This window comes from Sturnira hondurensis, unplaced genomic scaffold (assembly GCF_014824575.4).
Source record: "Sturnira hondurensis isolate 20B ecotype Veracruz unplaced genomic scaffold, ASM1482457v3 Scaffold0015659, whole genome shotgun sequence".
Lineage (NCBI taxonomy): Eukaryota > Metazoa > Chordata > Mammalia > Chiroptera > Phyllostomidae > Sturnira > Sturnira hondurensis.
Window position 1 is genome coordinate 1,345,243 of NW_028088290.1, and position 26,828 is coordinate 1,372,070.

Sequence of the window (26,828 nt, forward strand, 5' to 3'; positions counted from 1 at the left end):
AGGCATCCCATCAACGTATGCTGAGTAAAGAAATGAATCGGTGAATAAATGAGTGATTAAAAGACAAATAGGTAAATGTGGAAAAGAGGTAGAGAGGTACTGAAGGGAGTTCAAAGGGTCAGGGGAATTTGAACTACGAAGAAAGTGGTGTATCCTCCCAAAATGTTTTGCACCTCCCAATTTTTATGTTCCTTCCCTTATTTGCCATAGAGCTGATGGGGAAAAAAGCCCAATGTGCTGTCTGAGAAAGTGAGCCTGCTGGTTGGAGTTTACATTAAAGTACCTGGATGGAATTGTTTCAGTGCAGTCACCCAGCTGCGTCTGCAGAAAGCCAGGGCCTAGAGGGTTTAGAATCCCACGGATGCTACACACAGTGCTCTGGCCCTTGCGGTGGCCCCTGCTCACCGTCTCCCTATTACTGCCCTGCTGAGGTTCAGAACTGAGGAGCCAGAATGGTGTACAGCAGGGACAGGCAGAAAAGGACATCAATTTTTGTAGTCCTGGTTAAATTTGGGGCACCCACTGTTGTCCAGGTTCACAAGTTTTTTTTTAAGATTAGATGGAGCAATATACAGTAGGAAGGAACAGGACCACTAGAGAATGAAAACAGTGAAGGTTAATTTGTTCTGTCTGTCACAGGGGATAATCAAACTGACACATTTCACACTGTTACATTTGAATGTAGCTTCTGATTACATGCTTTTTGTTTAAGTCCAAATAACCACAGGACAACTTCACAAACTGAAACTTTGCACTCTGAGGGCACTTGAACTATTAATCAGTGAACTTGAACACCATTCAGTCATCATGACAACATCTCTGCAAGACAGGAAGAAGGTGGCATACTGTCCACCTGGCACAAAGAAAAGCTGAGACAAGAGCAACGTGCCTATTTATCTACCAGCGAATCCCTGGGTATAAGTGCCGAGAGCATGCGCAGGCCTAAAAGCTCCAGTAACCACAGTCATTCATTCAACAAAGATTAATAATATCCTGTGATGGACACTTTCTTTTGGTGCCAAAGATAAAACAATGAATAAAACAGACAAAATTTCTGCCTTTAAGGTACTTGGGTTAAAAGCCAAAATAAACAAATAGACAATATATGTTAAATAACAATGAATCCAGTAAACAAAAATAAAGCATGATACAATATTAAAGATTGATGGAGGATGTTTTTAGTTATTAATAAATTTCAACAAATATGGGAAATTAAGGTATGACATGAGGCAGCAGGGAGTAGAACAAACAAGCAATGCTCTGGGGGGAGGTGGGAGGACTGCAGATTGCAATGGTCAAGGAAAGACTCCATTAGAGAAGTAGACCTTGAACTTGACTTTGAAGTAAAGCATCCACAGTGACTTACAGGCTGGAGAGCAGAAAGTGTTATGTGGATAGTAGTAAAATTTGCGCAGTATAAGCATTAGGTTTAAAATTAATTATACTAATAAGCTGATCTTGAAACCATTCTTAAGAGATTTCCTTTAATGTATACATTTGGACATGCACAGCCACACACAACACAAGCTAATGTTACCTGATGCCAAACCAATGGCCAAGAGAAGAAAGATATTGACTGGAATACAAGAAGGAATGAATAACTGAATGACTGAATGGTGCTCATAATTGAAGTCAATTCAGTGGTAGTCACTAGAACAGTTTCTGTGAATGAGCAGAAAAAGCCAACTCAGCTTCTCTCCAACCACTTATATCTGGGTAGTCTTAAAGGTTTAAAAATCCCTTTCGCATACATTCCTTAATTTAACCCTACTAACAATCCTATGAGGTGCCATTATTTTTCCTGTTATGGCCAGACTGTTTGTGCCACCCCCCAGCTCACATGAAGAAGCCCTAATCCCCAGTGTGATGGTATTTGGGAGACGGGCCTTTAGGAGGTAATGGGATCATGAAGGTGGAGCCCTCATGAATGCAATTAATACCCTCATAAGATTAGACAGGATACAGATGTTTTCTCTCTCTCTCTCTCTCTCTCTCTCTCTCTCTCTCTCTCTCTCTCTCGCATGCTGTCTGCCCCATACCATCATATGAGGATACAGCAAGAAAAGCTGTTTGCTGTGAACCAGGAAGAGGCCCTTTCCAGCACCTTGACATTGGACTTCTCAGCCTTCAGAACTATGAGAAAGAAATTTGTCTTGTTTAAACCACCTAGTCTATCATATATCTGTTATTGCAGCACAAACTGGCTAAGATACTCTTTAAGATTTTTAAGATTTGTGTTTATTTATTTTTAGAGACTGGGAAGGGAGGGAGAAAGACAGGGAAAGAAACATCAGTCGTTTGCCTCTCACACACCCTCAACCAGGAACCTGGTCTGCATTCCAGGCATGTGCTCTGACCAGGGACCTTTTGATTTGTAGGACAATGCCCAACCCAGTGAGCCACATGAGTCAGGGTGCCACCTCTCATTTTAAATGTTAGAAATTGGGTCTTAAAAAAAGGATAACTGACATGTACAAGTGCCCTCCATCAGTAAGAGACACTCCTCAAGCATTGTTTTTCTGACTTCAAATACTAATTGCTTTATAAATTTATAAAGCAATTAGGTTCCAGTGATTCTCTATTGTCCAAATGTAGTAACCAATATTCAGGGAACTTATTATTACCCAAGAACCAGCTATGCACTTGTATGCAGCGACTCATTTAAATTTTATAAGAATACTGTAAGGTAGTTATCACCACGGTTACCTTCGTCATCACCATCCTCTTCTCAATATCACAGATGAAGAAACTAAGGCACAGAGGGTTAGGAAAAAAATGACAAGCATCTCAGAGAGCTTATCAGCTCTGGGATTTGGACCCAGGTAATGAGAGCCCCTGCTCAGAATCTCTACAGTCTGCTTCCCATGACTGAGAGTGGTCGCCAGTGTTTCAGCTACTGGAACTGTCCCTCTCAGACATGGTACCTGCACCATCGCTCTGGGCTGAAATAGATGTTCACTGAAGCTCATTGTTTTGGATCTCATCATCCAGAATCCTATTATCTAGCATTGTTCCACCACTCATTCACTTACTCATTCAAACATTTACTTATGCACTCCTTCAGCAAATACTTATAAATCATTGGCGACATGGCAAGCTCTGCAGTTGCGAGCAACTGCAGACCTGGGTCTCACTCATCCTATCTCATGGTCTTACACCTTTATGCTCAAGAGCCTCACCCCTCCTATCTCATGTACATGTGCCTTCGTGCTCCACCTGTGGTGTCTCCAGCCAGCACAGACCTTTTCTGCCATCTGAATCCTCCTTTCAGTTCATATAAAGTAAAGCACTTTATATTCACTAAGATTCTATTGCTCCTTGTGAAAACTCTTAAGAAAGTAGATGTTATTGGTTCCTAATTACAGATGAGAGTTCAACTTACACTTTTTTAGTCAAACTTCTCCATGGCTCTGTACCTCAGGGGTGTGGCACGCTGAATTACTGCCATTAGCCATGTGAGTGTCACAATATGATACTACCAATAAATCTCCAAGGTTTCCAAGTAATTCACTTTTGTTTTACCTTTATCCTTTCTTTCCTTTTTCTTTATTCTTATTGTTGACACTGTCACAGATGTTTCCATTTTGCCCCACCTTTGCCCACCTCCACCCAGCCCCTGCCACCTCTTCCCTCTGGTCACCACTAGCCTATTGCCTGTGTCTATAAGTTGTGCACATATGTCCTTTGGCTAATCCCTTCACCTTCTAAAAATAAATCTGCTTGGCTTCCAAGTCCTCTGTAAGAAGCCGGCTTGTACCTGCATTTCTGTGTTCTTTAGCAGAGTGTAAGGAAGAGGGCCACAGCTTGTGGGCACTGGGCATCACCACAGGAGGAAACCTCTGTGCCACAGACGGGGCGATGTGGCCATCAGGAGTGGTGATTTGTCCAGGGTCACACAGATTTGGGATTAAAACTAGTTCCTAATTTCCTACTCTAGAGATATTATTTTTTTAGCTCCACAACAGCCTGTCACCCTTTCCTACCTCAAATGTGCCTTTTAAGTAACAGCCCAGAAACCTTTTCAGCAGGTGGGACCAGGACTATGTTACGTGGACAAATCCACTTACATTTTCTGGCCACACCTCCAGAATGGATTCTTACAGCACCAACAATTTCTGCCAAGGCCTGCCAAGGGCTCCCAATCTCGGACCTCACATTCCTGTCTAATTATTTTTCACCATTTTAAAGCAAATGTCTCTTTAGAAAAACACTGACCTCTCACTTGTTAAAACTTCTAGGCGTTCTGATTTAAAAAAAAAAAAAAAGACTTCCACCAAGATGGAGGTGTAGGTGGAAACACTGTGCCTCCTTGCACAACCAACTTTAAAGTCAACAAAGTGTCAGTAACAAAAACACAGCCAAAACACAGAAAATTGAACTATACAGAAGTCCAACAACAACAAACCATTCACCCAGACCAGTAAGAAGGGTGGAGCCAGCAGCAGAGCAGGGTCAGGCAGAAAAGATCTCCCACCCAGGCATGCAGGAAGCCGTGGGCAGATCCCAGGTGTGGAGTAGCAACAGGCGGGCCCAGTGAAGGCACAAGGCGGAAGGTTGACCCCGGTCACACATTCGCACGCAGATAAACCAGCAAAGGAGCGAGCAGTGAGACAGACCTCGCAGGCCCCAGCTGCGGGAAGCAGCAGAGGGGACCGCCATTGCACCTCTTTGACCCCACCCCACATACAACGTCACAACCCAGCGACTGAGTTACTCCACCCTGGTGAACACATAGTGCTCCGCTCCTCATACGTAACAGACACAAACAGACCAAAACATTATGGTTCAAGAAGAACAGCTCAAAGTCCCAGAGCCAATACTTCTAAGCGACCAAGAAATAGCCAACCTAACAGATGCACAGTTCAAAACACTGGTGATCAAGATGCTCACACAACTGGTCAATTTTAGTCACAAACTAGAGGAACAAACGAAGCTAAACTAATTGAAATGAAAAGAAATGCACAGGCAACCAATAGTGATGGAAAGGAAACTGGGACTCAAATCAAGGGAGTGGGCCAGAAGGAAGAAAAAAATGACCAAACAGAAAAATATGAAGAATCAAGAATTCAAACAAATGAGGAGAGGAACCTCCTTAGGAACCTCCAGGACATCTTTAAACACTCCAACGTCCAAATTATAGAGGTACCAGAAGGGGAAGAGGAAGAGCAAGTGAAAAACTCATTTGAACAAATAATAAAGGAGAACTTCCCCAATCTGGCAAAGGAAATAGTCTTCCAGGAAATCCAGGAAGCTCAGAGAGTGCCAAAGAAGGTGGACCCAAGAAGGAACACACCAATGCACATCATAATTACATTAGCAAAGATGAAAATGAAGGAGAGAATCCTAGAAGCAGCAAGAGTTAAGGGGACAGTCACCTACAAAGGAGTTCCCATCAGACTGTCAGCAGATTTCTCAAAAGAGACCTTCCAGGCAAGAAGGAGCTGGAAGGAAGTATTCCAAGTCATGAAATCCAAAACCTACAACCAAGATTGCTCTATCCAGCAAAAAGCTTTCATTTAGAATGGAAGAACAGATAAAGTGCTTCTCAGATAAGGTCAAGTTCAAGGAGTTCATCATCACCAAGCCCTTATTATATGAAATTTTAAAGGGACTTATCTAAGAAAAAGAAGATAAAAAATGTGAACAGTGAAAGGACATCAAACTCACAGTTACTAACAACCACACCTAAAACAAAAGCAAACTAAGAGGACAGCTAGATCAGGAGCAGAACCATAGAAATGAAGATCACATGGAGGGTTAGCAACAGGGGAGTGGGAGGAGGAGACGGGGGGGGAGAAGATGCAGAAAATAAGTAGCATAGACAGTAGGTAGAAAATAGACAGGGGGAAGGGCAAGAATAGTAAGGGAAATATAGAATCTAAACAACTTGAGGCACATGTACATAAACTAAAGGGGGGAATGGTGGGGGAGGGGGTGTGCAGGATAGAGAGGAATGAAGGGGGAATTAGAACAACTGTAATGGCATAATCAATAAAGTATATTTTAAAAAGAAAAATAAATAAATAAATAAATATTTTCTTAAACAGAGAAAAGGAAAAGACACCTTCATTTTCGTGCAAATATGTGTAAGTGTAGTATAGAATATCTGAGCCCTGAAGGGTTTGAAGCAAAACCAGGAGAAGCAGTCGGTGAAGTTTTTTACAGACCTTGGCTCACTCACATTCTGCTAATTTACAGAGACAAAATGAAGTCTGCCAGCTAATGACTGCACTTGAGATGCTGGAATCATTTGTGTAAATGAAAACCTGCCAGTCTGGAATTTTTTTTGAGATAGTATGCTTCTAAAGAAAGAATCACTTAATATTATAGATGTTTAAATTCTTATATTTAAACATGCAAGAGTGAGCATAAAAAAATCTTAATTAAATCAGTCTCTCTGCAAAGGACTGAGCAACTGCTTTCAGCTCCTGAAGTACTGGTATTAAATTCAATGCCTCTTTTTGGTTGCAAATGTGAATTATCTGTACAGAGGGCTTAGGGAGTGTTATCTTAACTTAAACACTTTTAGATCTACAAAGTGCAAATGAGTAGAGTGGATGCGATGCACCATTGTCACAGGCTGTGGCTTGGAAGTCAGACACAGAGAGGTGGTTGAGAGAAGGAGGAGGGAGGCTTTCTCTGTATTCTTTTCCATCCCGACCGACCGAATGAAAGGCATAAACAGTATTTTGAAGTGATTGGCATGTTTATGCAAACACAGGAAGCTAGGGGAAGGAACAAGCCAATGAAAAGATTTTAGGGTTTTTTCCCCCAATAAATATAAGAGACAGAGGAAATGCTGATAAAAGAGCTTTGATAGCTTGCCTCCAAATTTAAAGCAGGACACTTTGCCTGGTACAATGCCCTTTGGGTATGAGGAGAACTTTTGGGGGTCCACTTAAATTGTTACTTTTAATAGGCTGGGATCACACATTATTTTACTTTGGTCCATTACACTCCAAGCTGGTCAGTGATCGCCAAGCCTAAGGTCCATATTTGGCTATTGGGATTCACACCGGAATCCTCATTCTAAAGAAAATTGTCAAAAACAAGGAAGCCCTAATTTAGAGCGTTCTGGTCCTGTAATTGTGTGAAATTGAAGTCAGTAGACAGAAGACTTGAGAACTGGATGTCTAATGTGTAACAGTTTATTATGCTTCTGCCAAGTAATCGGTATGAAAACAATCGAGGGTTTAGTTGGGACAGTGGGGTTTCTGCTCTTAGCAGTGGGCTCAGGAAGTGCCTTCAAATGGCTTTATCCTCTTCACATGTATGGAGTGCAGTAAATCAGATATTTATAAGCCAGACAGCATGTGAAAAAATAGCATTTATTGAGTACTCTCTGCGTGTCAGGCAGGCACTGTGCTAAGTACTGTGCATACATAATTTTTTTCAGCCCTGCAATACATGTTCTTGTTAACGTCCCTAAGAAACAACAAAGTTAGAAAGGTTAAATAATTTGTCCAAAAGGACAGAGCTGATAAGTGGCAGACACAGGGTTTAACCTCATCCTGTTAGACCCCAGAACCTTCAGACTACAGTGCAGAGAATGCTACTCCCAGGTGTGCACAGCCAGGTAGAAAGAAGAGAAACAGCCTGTAGAGATCAGGATAACTCACCCAAAAATCACAGAGCAAGATGCATCTGCAATGAAGGGGCAGGTCCCAAATGCCAGTTTCCAGGAAATGGGACTTAAATGCTTTATGCATCTTTACCATCTTTACCTATGCATCATGCTATTTTTCCAGAGTTGGCTACCTTTGGGTAGAACACCTATGACCCACACAAGGACATTTGTTTCCAAATAGAGGTAGGTAGATTCTTAATTAACAGGCTTTTGGAACAATTGGAAGGTGATCACTATTGCTTCTCTTCTTCCTTTTCTCTGGAATGCAAATGGTCCAGGCTCTCACAGGCCAGCACACAAATCTGGATGTCAAGTGTGTAGTCTACATGTGAGATGGAATCAGGCCATGATCTTGGACCCCTCGGGAAGTTTGGGGAAATCAAACTCTTTCTAAGGTGAAAGGGTTGAACTCCCTCTACCCTTCACAGTGCACACAGTCTTATATTGTCAATCAGCTACTCATGTGATGTATCTGTGCTCCCTGAGCTGGTCTGATTTTTGTTTGTTTTGCTTTTTGTGCTTTGGTATATATCTACAGATAATATTATATTATCTGTAAACTGTCACCAATAAATTTGGTGACAATTTATTTTCAAAAATATTGTTCATATCAATAAGATGGACTTTAATTTTCATGGCTTTTCTGTTCATCATACTCTTTGATTCCCAAACTTGATGGCCCATCCTACATCCTGAATTGTGAGGTTAGTTGATTTCATACTCAGTGTTTATTTCATTCTTTTATTCTCTTACCTTCTTTTATATCCAGTAATGTAGTATTGATTTTGCATATCTGGCCGTTGCACTAGGCCATGAATTTCTTTGTTGAACCCCACCAGATATTAAATCTTATTCATCTTTAATAAGGCTCTAGTATCTCTCTCCTCTCCCTCTCTCTCATTATTAGCAATAGCAACTATAATTCATGAAAATCTAGCATTCTCCATTTTTAAATCTTTATGCGGTTTAACCCATTAATGAAATACAGAAAGCCAGGTTATTAGTTATCTAACCTCTAACTAATACTGCAAGCCCCTAGAAGAGGAAATGCCAAATCTCGGGGCTCTGGGGCACTGAGTCTGTTAAATGTGTATCCTTTGCATTTGTAGTCATCTCTACATTGTCCTTGACAAGTTCTCCTGCTTTTATTAATGTTTGCCCTTTGGTAGTACAGTGGGTGCATATAACAAATAGAAAAATAAGTGATTAGATTTCCAAATATTCAGTGGGATTTTTCTCCCTTTAAATGAGTATTTCCCTACAAAGTATGTTCAATCAAACTACTTCATTTGGCTGCCCTAAAACTAAAGAAGTCCACCAACAGGTTTTGATATTAAATATATCAATAGAAAAGATATAGTTAGTTATTGAACCCCAATTTATTTTCTTTAGTTTTGGGAGGCCCAAAACTCTCTGAATGTTTTTATCACATGTCTTCCCACACAGAGTTGAACTTACCATTTTACACATTAATGTTCATACACCTCATGAGAGAGTAAACATATAAAAGGCAAGAAATGCATATTACTTACTTTTGTTATCTTTGCCATCTATTATTATAAAATAAGCGTTAATTGGTTAAATAGACAAGTGAAAAGCTTTAAATCAACTTAATTTTTAAACTAATCTCTTATTCTTTGGCCCTTTCTGTTAAGTTTGAAATATGTGTATTCTAAGTCACTTTTATGTTCCTGAGCACAAAAAGCACGATAACATTTCTTGTAAAGGAGGAAGCAGTATTGCAAGTCACAAAACTTGGACCCAGTCCCACCTACTTGATGAAACCCTCTACAGTAACTGCAGTTCACACTGACCTTCTTTCTCGGAACTCCTATTATACTTGGAGACAGTATCGGCCACTTTAACACAGAATTCTTCAATTATTTTTTGCATGTGCTACTTTTTTTTTATCTCCTGAACTAAGCAGATAACCCAGAAATGCCTGGTTGATCATGAATAGAGTGACCAATTCTTCTTAGTTTTAGCATTGAAAGTCTCCCTCTCAGGAAACCCTTCAGTTTTACACAAACCAAGACAGTTGGTCACTCTGATAGTGGAAAATTATTCAACTGACTAAATGACTAATTTTGTAAGTTCTGTTCATTACTGATTATAAGTGCCTAGGTAACGTTCATAACCTTAGTATTCCTCCTGCTGTCATACATGTGGATATGAAACACGAACATGCAAGCATCTATTGAAACACTGATATTTAGTGGGTTTTCTTACTGAGTAAATCATTACTGTATTTTAATTTTAGCTAGATGTGATCTGCACATTTGGGTTGGTCCTTCTCCAGGAAGCCTAAGAAACCATCTAATTAAACTTTGAGTGAAACTTAGCAAGATGAAGTGAATTGGCCAAATTGTAAGAGAGTTTTAAGTATAACTCTGACCTTTTGCCTCCCAGGTCTATACTCCAACCCCACCCCCAACCACAGTTTGTGATTCGGGGCTAGATCTAAATTTCGTACCACAATTTATTTCATTGGACCTTTTTCTGCACTCAAAATAGTCACATTTTGAGGTGACCTAGGTAAGTGAATAACTCCCTTGAGATAAATATAAATGAATGTATGGTATGTCTAACTTTTCCCTAAGACTGCTTACTCACTGAAGCTATATTTCTGTACTAAAAGCAAAGACGTAATTTCTGGCAGCTGCCATTCACCTATAATGGGCTAGCACTATCCTTTTAAGATTACATCTTTCTAACTGAGAATACAATTAGATAAGCCCTGAATAATCCTCCTTCCATCAGTTTTGTTACTTGTAAGTCAGTGAAACCATCAATTGTGCTAGACTGGTATTCCTCAAAGTGATAAATGAACCACCTCCAACAGAATCACTGGGGGTGCTTGTTAAAATGTCAACCCTGGAGCTCTGATTCGAAAACTTTAGGAGTAGATTCCAGATATGTATATGTGTATATATATTTATTGTTTGTTTGTTTTTTATTGTTGTTCACATACAGTGGTCTCCATTTTCCTGTCACCAGTTTCCCCCACCCCATCCACCCCCACCTCCCACCCTCAACCCTTCCCTGCTTTGGCTTTGTCCATGCATCCTCTATACACGTTCCTTGATGACCCTTTCCCTTCTTTCCCCTTACTTCTCTCCCCACTCCCCTCTGGTTACTGTCATTATTTCTCGTTACTGTTCTTTATTTCCATGTCTCTGGTTATTTTGCTTGCCTGTTTGTTTTGTTGATTAGGTTCTACTTATAGGTGAGATCATATGGTATTTGTCTTTCACCGCCTCATTTATTTCGCTTAGCATAATGTTCTCTAGTTCCATCCATGCTGTTGAAAAGGTAGGAGCTCCTTTGTCTTTCTGCTGCATAGTATTCTATTATGTAAATATGTCACAGTTTTTTAATCCACTCATTTACTGATAGACACATAGGTTGCTTCCAGTACTTGGCTATTGTGAATAACACCGGTATGAACATTGGGGTTTATAGGTTCTTTTGAATTGGTGTTTCAGGATTCTTAAATATAAATCATGACACCATAAAATTCCCAGAGAAGAACATAGGGAAGAAAATTTCAGATATTCTATGCAGCAGTATTTTCACCAATATATCCCCTAGAGAAAGGTAAAGAAAGGAAAGAATAAACAAATGGGACTACATCAAATTTAAAAGCCTCTGCACAGCTGATGAAAACATCAGCAACATGAAAAGGAAACCAACCATTTAGGAAAATATACTTGCCAATGATACCTCGGACAAGAATTTAATCTCCAAAATATATAAAGAACTCATGTGACACCACTCCAGGAAGACAAACAACCCAATTAAAAGATGGGCAAAGGACCTGAACAGACACCCCTCCAATAAGGACATACAGAGGGCCCAGAGACATGAAAGGAAGCTCAGCATCACTAGCCATCAGAGAGATGCAAATTAAAATCACAGTGAGATACCATTTCACACCAGTCAGAATGGCCACCAGAAACAAACCAACAAACAGTAAGTACTGGCAAGGCTGTGGAGAAAAGGGAACCCTAGTACACTGTTGGTGGGAATGCAGATTGGTTCAGCCACTGTGGAAAGCAGTATGGAATTTCCTCAAAATACTAAAAATGGAACTACTTTTTGAACCAGCAATTCCACTCCTAGGATTATACGCTAAGAATCCTAAAACTCTAATTCAATATGTGCTTTTAAAGATTTTAATTATTTTTATAAAGAGGGGAAGGGAGGGAGAAGGAGAGGGAGAAAAACATCAATGTGAGAGAGACACTCAACCCAACTGGGGACTGAACCCACAACCTAGGAATGTGGCCTGACTGGGAATTGAACAGGTGACCTTTTGCTTTGTGAGACAATGCCCAACCCATTAAGCCACACCAGTCAGGCCAGAGAGTCACAGTTTAATGAGAACTCAAGGTGATCCTTATGCATTGTAAATTCTGAGAATCATTGTGTAAGAGGCCGAATATAACCCCAGGTAGCAGCCCAGGGATGCTCATGATTTGCCATCTCTCCCTACTTGACTATCACCCCATAAGTGTAGGAACTTGGCCTTGTTCACTGAAGCAGGCCTAGTGCTTAGAATAGGAGCTGTTACCTAATAAAAGCTCAATAAAATATCTGTTGAATTAATGAGTCTTATAATGATTCCTTGAGAAATACATAACTCCAAAGAATTTTCAGAAAAATCAATCTAATGTTATAGAACAAGCAGAGGGGGCAATATTTGGCCCACCCAGGGATGCCAAAAACTGTTACAGAACAACAAGGCCCCCCTCCCAAGAATGGTAACAGCTCCTGTCAGGAGCTACTACTACTGTCAGGACCCCCTACTGAGCTCGACTGTCCACCACCAGAGGAAAGAAAGACATCTCTCCATGCCAGAGATTTGCAAAAAGGAAAAGAAAGGTTCATTTAAAGCTATACAGACTTAAAGCAGTGATCCAATGTCCCCATTAAAATACCAAAGTCTTTTTGGATACCCACAGATGCCCACAGCACTTCCTTCTCCCCCTGCCCTAATTCCAGGTACCATAGCTCAGGAAAAGAAGCACACATCCATGTTTTAGGCTGCTGGCACCATCAGCTATGTCACCATCCAGGCAGGATCTCTAATTAATCCAAAGCCATGTGGCACCTTCTCATGGCCTACTAGCAAGAGTTCTTTGTACCCAGGCAAAGTCTCTTCTTTCCTTTACCAGAGCTGCAGACTCTGGCAAGGCCCAGTGGCAATTCTCTGATAAAGCCGCATGGTGATTCTCTCTACCCCCAGCTGCGGGGGTCCCCACTCTGTCCAAAAGCATGTGGCTCTCTCTCTGTACTGCCACAGCCACGTGGTTCCCTCTCCTTAAATGGCTGCTGTGTCTGGGTTTAAATCCCCACGCTAGTCCTCCTTTGCAGCACCATTTCCGACTCCTCCTACAATCAGTTACGCTTGCCAGCATTCCTGTATTATTCCAAGTTTACTGGGCTGCCATGTGAGTCTGGGCAGGTGTGGCCCCACGGCATGGAGCCAATCATATCCAAGCTCCCACGTAGGCGCAGTAACTCGGGGGACCTGCCCCAAGTTACGTCTTGGGTAGAAGTCACTTCCATCCCCCTGGCTCAGAGCATGGCCACAGCTACTTAACATATCTATGCAGCCAGTTAAAGGTTATAGACATGTTAAATGACCATGCCAGAGGTTAGCTGCAACGCCATTGCTATACAAAACAGCTCTCAATAGCCTTGCTCCATTTGTCCCTTCCCCAACTCACACCTGTGGGGGGGCGGGGAGGACATCTTAATATTTCCTGGACAACTTTCCAAATCCATTTTTGGGGACCCCCTCTTGGCTGAACCCTGTTATACTAATACCTATCTCTACAGTACCTATATTAAAATTTGATAGCAATATTATAGAATTGAAATTAAAGTAGTATTTTCTTTTTTTTAAAGTTGTATTTTCATGGTCGAACTGTAGACAGCTTGTTAGAAATTACAACTCATGCCTAAATAATTAATTGCTATATCCCAGGATTTGAGTAGACTTTACCATAGTTGTCAACACATTTTCACCTTGAAGAGAGTAAAACCGGAAAAGATACCAGAGCTGGTGCTGCCTGTCACTTGCCGAACCCAATAAGCAGGGACAGAGATTGAATATTTATGAGTGCTTTATTCAGATGGCTGGTGATCTGAGAAGATGAACCATCTTACATTTTCTTTCAAGGCCAGATTTTATAACAAAAAACAAAATGTGTACAGGGTTTTGAAATTCAGGGAAAATTAGATTTAAAAAACTGCAGTATTCTCACCCTGGGCAGTTAGCTGTTCTCAGGGGTGAGTGGTCGTCTGTCTCTCCCCAGAACACAATGGCCCAGATGCCTCCACTTGTCCCCAGGCAGTAATCTCTAGCAGTGCCCTAGGAGGTTGGCTGTTTCTCCCAGGATGGGCCTTATCTGTAGGTTCTGAAACAAAAGCTTTAACATATGCATTACTTACTTGGCTTATTAACTATTTACCTTAAACTAAAAATTTCCAACTCTTGAGTCCCCTATCAAGAGAAACACATGCTGGAGGAATTTAGTCTCAGCCAACTGTGTGTCTATCATTGCTCCTATTTACAGAAGTGCCAGCAAAACAGATTGCTGCAAAAGCAGCTTGAAGTGAGGAACTATACTGTGTAGTAGTTCTCAGCTTTGCTTGTGCATGGGAATCGTGGCTTCAAACACTGGGGTGCCACCCCCAGAGATTCAGGTTTAATTGACGAGGTGCAGCGTGGGCATTCAGTTTTTTCCTGGGTGCCACTAACATACAAGTCGAGAACCTCTGCAGCAGACTGAGCTTTCATGGCTAACACTGACAGTGCTAATACAGCAGATATTGTTATAAGAGCTCCCCCTGTCTTAGTGTCTGCCTGCTCTCACAAAATACTGCAGACTGGGTGGGTTATAAACACAAAAATTTGTTTCTCACAAGTCCATAGGCTGGAAAGTCCCAGACCAAGGTGCTGGCCTATTCCGTGTCCAGATTCCTGGTTCATAGAGGGCTGTTCTGACCCCTGTCCTCACTCAGTGGAAGGAGCAAGGGAGCTCATCGGCGTTTTTTCTGTAGGAGTGCTAATCCCACTGGCGAGGTTTCTTCCCTCACAACGTAATCACTCTCCAAAGACCCACTTTCAAACACTATTACATTAAGAATTAGGTTTCAACATACCAATTTGGGGGTGACATAAACATTTAACCTATTACCCCTTTTCTCATAAGTCATACCGTTTGCTCTGAACTACTTCACACTAATCTGATTTCCAACACTGCTGAGAGAATATTTTTACCCAGCAAATATTCAATACCCATATACTTTGTTAATTTGAGATAAATTGTCACTTTAACTTGTATTCACCAGCCGAGTATCTACTGAGTTGTGCTTGGAACATAAAGAGTAACACTTACTTTCCAGCCTTTACTCTGATTGGTATTGAAAATCTGAGGAAAGCACACTTGAGGCCTGAGTTCTTTTAGAGAAAAATGGAGCAAAACATATTCATTTGCCTGGAGGTATAATATCCTTGAACTTAGGCTAATTAAAGCATGAATCATCTAACTAAAGATAATACCCAGTACCTTTCTTCATAAATAAGATGTGTGTGCTAAAAAACTGGTTCAGATGTCTTTTGATAGTATAAATGCTACGGTTCACTTCTTGCATGTGGGGGAATGTGCAAACTGTTTTCACCAACTTCAATTTTATAAAGATGCTTTCAGAAAAAGACTAAAAACACTTTCAAGTTAAAATGATAAACTTCAGGGAGCTGTTCCAAATTTCTGTGACCATAAACTGTGACTGCTCCTCCATAGAATACAAATTAATATCATTTATGATTTATTCAAGGATAAAGCATACTAAGAATTCTCTCTGAGACGGACAACAGATCTCAATTTATTCTTGACAGTTCACTTTACGGTTGTTCTTCTTTCCCTTGCTTTTCTGCCCCTTTGTCAAGATCTAGGCACCGTCTTTTAGCAGGTGCTAAAGACCCCAGGGCTCAGCTGGCTGCAGACAGCAAATCTCTGAGCTGGAAGCAGAGGTGCAGCAAGTGGCAAGTGTAATTCTTTCTTTGCCGCACAGGCACGGTCTGTTTTCTTCTAGCCAACAGGAAGATAGAGCAGATGCTGCCCTTGTCTCCCCTCGATGGAAAGGAATATTTTTTTATTTTGACTTTTCCTAGGATTTACCAACTCTTGGAAATCTAGTTAGCACTTGATAATGTGTGCTAGTTATTATGGACTGACTGTTTGTGCCCCACCCCCAATCCTTAGGTTGAAGCCCTACCCCCCCAATGTGGTGGTATTTGGAGAAGGGCCCTTTGGGAAGTGATTAGGATTAGAGTAGTTATGAGGGTGGCACTCTCATTATGGGATTAAAGGCTTTATAAAAAGAAAACATCTCTTTCTCTCCCTCCCTTCCCTGGCCTCTGTACAAGCACAGAGGAAAGGCCCTGTGACAATGCAGTGAGGAGGCAGCCATCTGTAAGCCAGGAATAGAGTTCTCACCAGGAACCAAACACTGCCAGGACCCTGATCTTGGACTTCTCGGCCTTTTGTTATATTATCCTCAGCTGACTAACACACAATTCCTTTCCAAAATTCAGATCCTTTTGCCTGACGGCCCATGTTACCAGGACCACATTGGAAATTTTTAGTTTGTATTTCATACTTCACGTTCTTACCATGCTTTTTACATAGCTGACATAGCTGACCACACTGATTCCATATGCACTAAGATAGTTCATCGCATAAATTTTTATCTTAATAGGAAATTAAAAGAAAAATGTTAAAGACACAGCATTATATTCCCCCCACTCTGCCCCACCCAAATCCATCTCTTTATTTGCTTTCTACCTTAACACAGGGTTTGGAGTCAGAAAAACAGAACTGTTTCATTAAACCCTTTATGAGGCAAACAGATTAAGCATTCAAGTTGTGACCTAGCATTAACATTACTCAAGTAGGATAGTTAATTTTCCATCATTGGGAATAACTGTGAGGCTGTGCTTCTTTATCTCCTGGTTGGAAAAAGGAATAAGCTATGAGTCCTAGTAATAACTCGCCTTCACAAGGACCACTAATCACTTAGGTCCTTTGAACAATTAATTGAACAGTGACAACATATTCAACCAGTTTGAAAGCTATCTAGTGACCTTGGCTCTTAAACCATGTTAAATACTTCTAAGATACATCAATTTTGGAATAAAATTAGATAAGCTTTAAAAAGAGAAGGCAGCTCAAACTAGTAATTGAACCTCCTAGAGTTTTTAGGCCGGGACAATTTTCAGATTATGTTTTGTGGGGCTTTCTCTCTCAGAAATTCATTCCACCTCAAGGTTTTGGAGGCTTTTCTCTGAGAGTCACAAATAGATTGGGGTTTGGTGACTACGACCAGAGCAGCGCTGTTCACTATTTGTCATAAATAGGCATACACATTGGAAAACAATATTTTAGAAGAGAAAATAAATGGGTGCCTGTAGGCATGAAGAGCCCAATTTTCCTCACTTTTCAGACATCTTTTTAAAAACAAAAAAAGGAAGAGGCAGGCTGAGGGGAGGCTACATGGAGTGATTTTACAAGTTTCTGAATTAACCATCGAATTACACAGGATCTTTAAAAAACAATGGCATGGTGATCAGAAAGGAACATGGAAGAAAAGACCACCAGGGTTCAAGCCCCAAATCTCTCTATGTGAGCTCATCCAAACTCTTTTTAGTCTCTGTGGGCCTGTTTCCTCATCTGTGAAAATAAATGTTAACTCCCTGAACTACTTTGTGAAATTAAAGATAACATAAGTCAAATCCCTTTGAAAACTTGAGATTGCTACATGAAGAGCTGTAATTAATACAATTATTTTAAAAATTTTATCACTAAAAAATAAAAATTTTACATGATCAGCACACCTATAACCATTCCTGATATCTCTTCTGCACATTTCTGATTATTTTCCAGGAACACTTAGATGTAGAAACACTGCTAAAAAGCCTAAAGAATTTTACAGATCTTGATATAGCAATGAAAAAAAAACACAAAATAAGCAGAATATGCATCTAGACTCAAACTTCAGAGTTATTTCTTACTAAATTTGTGATTTGGAGCAATTAACAGCTGCTCTAAATACTCAACAAATGTTTCTGCTCTTCTCTCTCTTCCCAAATGTTATTCTAACTAGAAAATTCAAAGTATTCTTGGCAGCCCCAACACCATTTAGCCCATTTCTTCTCTTGTAATACAAGAGGAGAACATCTCAGGCTGAATTCTAAGGTGAGTGCCAGCATCTTGTCAGAATCCTTGAAGGTTACCTTAAGGCAATTGGATCTTGGGAAATGACTCATCAAACTCCAAGAGACTTACTTAGAAACCAGCATATCAATTTATTCCTTTACATAAGAAATAAAACTATAAGGAAATTAAAACATTCTCATCACCTGATCATTGTCTTTTCCCACCAGAAATTCTATCTGAAAGACTAAATTTATTTCAGCAATTCATTTTGTGAAGCAAGAGTAGATTCAGCTCTTGTTTACGGTTGTCTGTCTTTTTTTTTTCTCTTTCCCCTGCTGACCTGTAGGTATTTTGATGGCTGGAACATCTATTTCTATAACTACAATGAGTAGTGCAATGCCTGACATATCAGGGATAAAACTAAAAACAATTTTTTAAATGTGTTGCCTAAAAGGCAGAACGATGAGACAAAATTAAAAGTCAAGGGGTAGAACAGTCTTCAACTGCTCAGAAGTAAAGTATAAAAATTAACTCAAACATAAGACCGTCAGAATTTCTATTTAATTGTTTTATATCATCCATTCAATTTTCAATTTTATCCTGGGAGACCAGTTATTTGTGCCTAGGGTCAATCAGTGTGCCCATATTAATGACCACTCCAATCCAGAAATCATATTGAATCAAGCAACAAGAAAAAAATCCATCTTTATGAAAACCTTTCTGATTTAAAATATCTTAAATGAATACCAGCATAATTAGAGTTTTAAAGATCCACTCTTGACAGCTAGTTTCAGGGGAGGTAAGTTAGGGGGTGAAGGGATTGAGCAAAACGGAAAAAAAGGACTCATGGGCATAGACAACAGTGTGGTGGTAATTGCTGGGGGGAAGGGAGGTATAAGGCTACTAAAATGTAATGAAAAAATATAACAAAGATTTTTAAATAAAATAAATGGAATTTCTAATTAAAAAAGATCTACCCTTCTCCCTTTATCAATTTTGTGGGCTTGTACAATACATGAAATATTTATTTATAGTCATAGTCTTTGAAACGTGGAAGTTAATTATCAGAGCAGATTGAGAGGTCTGAGTTAAGTGAAATAAAATTCTGAAAACAAAATTAAAAAATAAATGAGAATCACATTCTTTGAGGCTTTTTTCACATTATTGTACTGATCTTTGAATATCTGAACTAGAAAAAGCAATGCTTATGTATGCATGATACATGAGCCTTACTGAACACAGCCTCACAGAAAATAAAAGACTAAAAGTGATGTAGATACCCCCAAATCGTGGGTTCATGACTGTCTTTCATCTCTGGGTTACTCAAAGTCCTTGTTCTATCTAGCTAACCAACCCATTGTTGCACATCATTTTTAAATAAGGTGAGAATAAATGTTAAATAAAATGAATTTTCTCATCAGTAAATTTTGATGAAAATGCATATAACATAGCTGTGAGCCATAAAGATGAGAGAAGAGCCTCTATTGAGCAGCCTCTGTGTCCCAGGCATGGAGATGCATGCCTGTCATGAATGACCTCACTTTACCTGTGCATCACTTTACCTAAAGTACAGATTATTACTCTTACTTTACAAGTGACAAAACTGTAACCCAGGTTAGACAGCTGATAACTGGTAGAGCTGGTATTCAATCCTAGGTTTGCCTGAGCCCAGGAACACACCAGGAATTCTACTCTGGGCTTCTAGGAATATCTACTTGCATATCTAACTGTGTGATCTTGGTAAATTAACTGTCCTTTTGGGAATCTAGTTTGTTTGTAATTATAATGAGAGAAATGGGCTGATTTCTAAGATTTTTTTCTACTCCATGAATGTACATTGAGTGTGTGTGTGTGTACTTATCTGCAAAACACATTTCTACATATAGAAAACATATAAATGAAGAGACAGATATAAACAAAAAATTCTAATAAAAATACATCTATTTAAAACAAAAATTACATATGATGTATATATAAAATTCATCACACACATATAAGCACATTAGATTTAAGAACAAAGTCCTTAATTCTCAAGATGGTATTCAGGATATAAGGCCACTTCCTATAGCTCTCCAACCACATCCCTTCCTTCCTTTGGGAGACCACTGGATGGCCAAACTTGGTCTGGGCCATTTATGGGGGTGGATTTAATGTTTGGTGCTTCAAGACAAGCATTGTTCTCTGTATCTTTGTTCAGCCGTGGCAGCTTTGATGAGGCTAGCACAGGGAGGACTTAATCAGCTTCATTGGCCCTCTTTCCAGGTCTCTTCTCTAGAGGTGACATGTTTTATTCCCAGTTCTGGCTTTCTCTACTTGCTTTCACACGCACTGAACCATCCCCAGCACCACCAGCAGCTTTGTCATGGGTCTAGTGGGGTCACTTAAGCTTGACCTTGTCAAAATACTTCTCCTGGAAGTCCAGTGATGTTTGGAGTCCTGAGAAGATACGTCTTCCATGTTGCCACAGGACACATAGACAGAATTTTTACGAGGCCCAGCCAGTGCCTTGTGAAGGGAAACTTGGAAATATTTGCTTAGGTGTCTGGAATCTAAACTAACAATAACCTCCGGTTTTAGCTTACCTGCGTGAAAACAGAACAAAACAGAGAAAAGAGTCCTGGGAAGGGAGTGAGCAGACCCAAGTGACAGTTCTGGTTGTGACTGATGCAACGTAACCTCGAGCAAAGCAGCAGGAATGGTGATTATGTAGGACTTACAAGCCTTGTGACCTGTGATTCTTATTCTGGTGTTATCACTTACTTTGGAGTTTTATAATCTTAGGTGAGTTACTCAATATTTCTTCAGAGAAAGGCCAATAATACGTACCTCACAGAGTTGCTGTGATAATCATATGTAATAACATATTTTGATGGTATTTAGAACCTTTAATTGAAGAAATAATGTGTTTTACAAAGTATTAAAACTAATTCTTGAACCATAGTGAGTTTTTAAACTGCATTTATTTTACTCTACAGTTCTGTTTTACCTCTATCACTAGATCACGTTTTATGGGACAGTTTATATAAAAAGTACATTGTAATTCTACATAAATCTGTATACTTCCCTATAAAATTCCTCCCACATATGTGTTACATTGTTAAAATATATAGGCAGATATAGCTTTGTACATAGTCATTTCTTTTGGTACAATTATCAAAGAGTAAGATGTGGAAAAAGGAATTTGCACAAAAATATATATAAAGGTTGTCAGGCCCCTAGTGTGCCTTGAAATAACCCCTCAAGATATTATGTAATTTTTTAATAAACAGATATTGTGGCCAGTTCATCATTGGCATGACAATTATCACTACCATCCAAGGTATTTGGACATCACCCAGCTCTTCTTCAGGCAAACCCGAGGCTGCGGAGTATTGCCTTAGTTGACTAATGCAGTCTCTCATGAGCGGCAAACCTTGTCCTGACATCCTGACTCAGCAGGGTTGTTATTTTTTCCTATAATATAGTTTGGGGATTAAAAATAACTTCATATGCACTGCTGCTTCCAGTTAGCAGTTTGCCTTAACATGGTTACTATATGCCAATCAATAGATTATGCCCTTGATGTGGCCTCAAGGAGAAAGAATACAGTTAACAGCAGTGGTACCATCCGGTGGAAGATGTGCAGTCCTCTTACCTAATCAGAGGAAATTTAATGTATTTATTTATTTATTTATTTATTTTCTAACCGATGAGATTAATGCACTCTTATATTTGATCTGAAGAAAATAAATTGAGTGCTATGGTCCAGATGTTTGTATTTCCCCAAAATTCATGTTGAAGCTTGATTACCAAAATAATGGTATTAGGAGGCAGGGCCTTTGGGAGACAATTAAATCAGTAGAGCAGAGTCCCCATGAATGAGATTAATGTTCTTCTTTGTGGCCCCAGAGAGATCCTTCACCCCTTTCATCCTCTGAGGCTGCAGCACGAAGACAGTTGTCTATGAACCAGGAAACAGGCTCACACTGGACTCCAAATATGCTATCAACTTGATCTTGGATGTCCCAGCCTCCAGAACTCTGAGAAATGGATCTCTATACACAAGGTCCCCAGCTGATGGTATTCTGTTACAGCAGCCCAGATGAACTAAGACACTCGGCTTACATGTATAGATGATCTATCAACAAATTAAGGGCAAGAGCACAAAGTGGAAAACCAGGATAGAATTTAAAATCTAAATACCTGGCTTGTGCTGTACTCCAAGTAACTATGCGACCTTCAGTGAGAAAAATCACTGAGAGCCTCAGCCCCTGTACCTGTAACATCGGAGTAAAAACAATGCTTCCCTCGCAGGGTTATTCTGAGTAAGAGAGGAGATAACTGATGGAAAATCACTGTATGAACAGAAAAGCACCATATATACACATAAACACAAATTATTTATATTCTAAACTTTCAGGAGACAAAAAGAGGGCGAGGATCTACACAAAAAGCAAAAGAAGTAATTAATAAAGCATTAAGTGCTGAGGTTCTAAGTAGCTTACCATTGTTGCAAAAAGTGGTTTCCGTCAAGGAGTTGAGTTTAAAAGCTACCATGACTACTTTGACTGTGATGCCTCCTTCACCCCCGTCATGGCAGAACTGGGTGGAACACAAGTCATTTCTAACAAAGTTCAGAGCCTAGAAAAATCCCTGGAAGTTTTGAAGCAGCTTATCATTATACCAAGGAAATTTTTAAAGGCAAAAGAAATATTTCAGAGTGGAGGAAGGTGTGTTCCAAGTGTCCACAAGGATTGTCCTGCAGTTAATGAATATTGGCACTTGTTTTTTCACTTGTTTTAAATTATGTCCAATATTTTATGCCCGGTTTCTTCTCTTCCTTACACTGTACTCACTATTTGGTTGATTTTTATATATTGCCATAACTTCGATTTACATCTACATAGAGATGCTGCCCAAATCCTCACCTCTGCCTTAAGCATTGCTCTCAGCCTAAACTGCCTTTTTGTGCACCTCCACACGGACGTCCCTTAGTTGTTGCAAGCCAAGTACTTTCAAAATGGACTAGTTATCTTCCTTCTGAGCCTGCCCCTTCCTTGGCAATCCAGTCTCAGTTGATCTCTTGGTCTTCCACCCTGCCTTCACAGCCATATTCATGGTCATCCTCAATGCAATTGCTAGTGCCACTCACACGCGCCTAGGGTTTCTACACAGACATTTCTTTTGATTCTGCCTTATTTTTTCGTTCCTATATTATAGGCTCATTTTATTCATTGGGCGTTTACAAGAATGGCCTATGCCAGAAGTGTCAAACTCATTTTCACCGGGGGCCACATCAGCCTCATGGTTGCCTTCAAAGGGCCAAATGTAATCTGAGGACTGTATACATGTAACTACTCCTTAACTAGGGGCAAGGAGCTTGGTGCTGCTGCCAGGTAGAAACACAGTGCTAAGCAGGAAAAAACAAGGTGGAGGACCGGATTTGGTCCACAGGTTTTGTGTTTGCCACCTGCAGCCTAGGCAGTTTCTCTTCTGCTTGTTCTTTAGGCTCCCATCAACCTTCCGTATCGCCTCACACATGGTCAAAATAAATCATCACGTATTGCTCTGCCTCAAAATACGAGTTCCCCTTTTGTAGAGGATATTCAAACTCTAGTGTGGCACTGAGGAATTGTCCCCCCTTGTTATGAACTAAACTTTTATTTTCATCTCCTACCACTTCATTTCATATTCATAACCCAGTTTATGAAGCTAATGATGGTTTCTCTCTAAACACTCTTTAGGGAGAAACAAAATTTTACAACTTTATACCTTTGTTCTTACTATTTTCTCATCCCAGAGTGGATCTTTTGTCCTTCTTTGAGATTTGCCATATTTCAAGACCTGACATAAATTAAACCGCATCAGTAAGACTTCCAAACTCTCTAACCCCAACACAGAATTTTGTGGTGAGCATATTAGGCAATTGCTCCTCAAATTTCTACATGTCTATTAACCAAAGAAGAACCTTGTTAAACTGCAGATTCTCATTCAGAAGTCTTGGAGTGGGACCTGCGAGTCCTCATCTTCCACAAGCTCCCAGTGCCAAGGGCGATGCTGGTCCCCAGACTACTCCATGATATTCTGACTAGTCACATTGTTAAATATAGATATTTTGGTCTCACACAAAATTTTGTTTTTTCAAATCAGGAACAATGTCATATTTATTTCTCAAAGCATGTTATGGTGTGTTAGAAAAGAAATGGACTGAACTGATTGTCACCCCCTGGACGCTGACTGGGACATTGAGGATCCCACTCTAGCGTTCATCTCTGTGACAAGAACTAATGCACTAATGATATGGTAACAACCTTCATTTGTTTTGTGATTACTTATGCCAGACTACGTACTCAGTATCATAATTATCTCATTTACGGTTTTCAAGAACCTTGGGGTATAGATACCGTTACCATCCCTATTTAGTATAGGTCGAAAGACTCCCCTAAGAGCCCAGGCTACTTAACTGGGAAGCTAGAGTTCAAATCCAGTTCTGCCTGGCTTCAAGTCAGTGCTTTACCTCGTTATATTCTATAGTCTCCCTTGGTTGAATGGTAAGGCTGTAGAAACTGAGGATAAAAACATGGCTAGTCCCCCAGAATACACCAAATCAAGTGCACATATTTAATGGAGAATTGCTTGGAAAAAGAGGGTGTGCACATTCTAGCACTTTCAAAATATGTCATCTCAAATTTTCACAGGGACCTAAACTTCCCTGCCTGTGATGTTGGTGGTGCAGGACCAGCAAATCCAGGACCCCAGATAATCGACTACCCATAACACAGCTTCCTCATGTTGCCATCACTGTGACATGGCAGGGCATCTGCTGCCGTGCTTTTTCACACAGGCAGAGAGACCGTTCCGCAGCTGAGTGAAGCTGTGTTTCTTGCTCTGTGCCACAGACAGGGCTCTATTTATTGCTGAAACTCATCAGGTTCAGATACGGTTCTGGACAATTTAAAACTAGTGGACTCAGATGGAAAGAGACAATGTACAGAGACATTTGCTATTTCCTCAGAAACAGAGAAATACATACAAATTTTAGTTGTAATAGTGTCTGTAGTAAATGATCATTTAGAAGCCAAAAGAAATGGGCATTTGATGGTTAGATTTCTCTGAACGATCCAGGCAGCAGGTGCGCCCACAGTGCGGGCCTGCCTATTTCAGTTCTTCCCTAATGAATGTGAAGCCAAACCATCACTCAAATTCTGATCTACATGAACTTTGAAATTCATAGAATCAGAAGTTAGGTTCCTTCTTTTTGCCTCTCCACGATTTTTTGGGGTGAAGCTGTTTTGTCGTACAATTAATCACTGCACAATAAAGAGATAGAAGATGAAGTTAATATATCTCCAGATTGTTAATGATCAGACTTTTTTTGAAATGAAAAAGATCAATAAAACTTAAGCTCTAGTCTGATCTCAGTCACTAATGTATTTAAAAAAACAATTGACTTTAGCATATGTTTATATTCCTTAAAATTATCATACAGTTTGAAAACTACTTTGTCTTTACTCTAAAATTCAACAAATGCTTCCAAACTTTATTTACTAAAAAAGGAGTTATATTTTATTTAAAATCTAAAATTATATTTTGAAAACTTGGGCACTTGGTATGAGTGGGAATTCATATCTGTCTCATGACCCTAAACTTTGAATGATGACTTCTGTTTTTAGAAGCATTTTCCCTCTGTAATCCAGCATCGGAAAAAGCCTTCTTGATGCTGAAGGGTCTCAGCGGTCTCTCACTGTAGACCAGGGGCTCCAGACCATGTGCTACAGATGTGCATCCTGTACTCTCTGGTTCTGACCAGAAGCAAGGCATTTTGTAAAGTAAATCAGAACTGGATGCATTTAATAATAACAAAGTACACAAACCACTAGTTTTGAATTTGTTAGGTTATTCCCAGGATGGAAATAAAACTTGCAACAGCAATTTTACCTGGATCAGGGTAGGCATTCAATAAGTATCTTCTGAATAAATAAATGAATAAGTGAATAAATTTAGTATGTTAGCATAAACTAGCTTTTTTCTGACTGTTAATATATATATATATATATATATATATATACCTTGTCCAACCAACTATACAGTAAGTTCCTTAAATGTTACTTTCTATTAATTCATTCCACAAATAATACAAAACACATAATATTCCAGGCACTATTTCCAGGCACTGGGAATAAAGCAGATTTAAACAGTCAAAAATGACTGACATCAGTGGTAGTGCAACTCTGTAAATACACTAAACCTCATTAAATTGCACCCTTGAAGTGGTGAACTTTATAGCATTTAAATGCTATAAAATCTGTTTCAAAATAACTGCCATCATGAGGCCAACTTTCTGGTGAATCTGCTTTTTAACTTTTCCCCCTGTTACAGCTAACAGGGTGTGAGTATAAGACCAGAACTCAACAAACATTAGTTAATTGATTTATTGATTCATCCAAGACATTGGTAAATCAGCACATGACTGACGTCCACATCTGGCACCTTTGCTGAGAAGCAGTGGCACTGATGTAACCCAGACCTTTACTTGAACTCTGGCTTTGTCAGGGATTTCCCTGTGTAACTGGGACATCCTTCAATCTCTTAGAACCTCATTTTCCCATTGTAAATGGGGCCAGCAATAGTGCCTCCCTCATTGTGAGAACAAGAGAAGGAGAAGAGTAGGAGAGGAATACCACCAGTGAAGAAAGATTGGCCGTATTTTGCTAATTGTTGAAGTACAATGATGCATATGTGGGGGTTCAGTGCAGATTCTCTCTAGTTTAGTTTAGTAATTAATGAAAAGTTAAAAGAAACCGAATATATAATGTAGCTAAGCTCTGATCTATAGAAGGCATTGGACAGAAGGTAAGAATTATTATTGACTTAAATGAATGCATGATAAAAACAGTTTTTTGTTTCTTTCTGAAAATAAAACTCTGAGTATTGCCTGCTACTTAAATGTCCATGCCTGGCAGGGATTACAAATATTTTCATATACATGTATT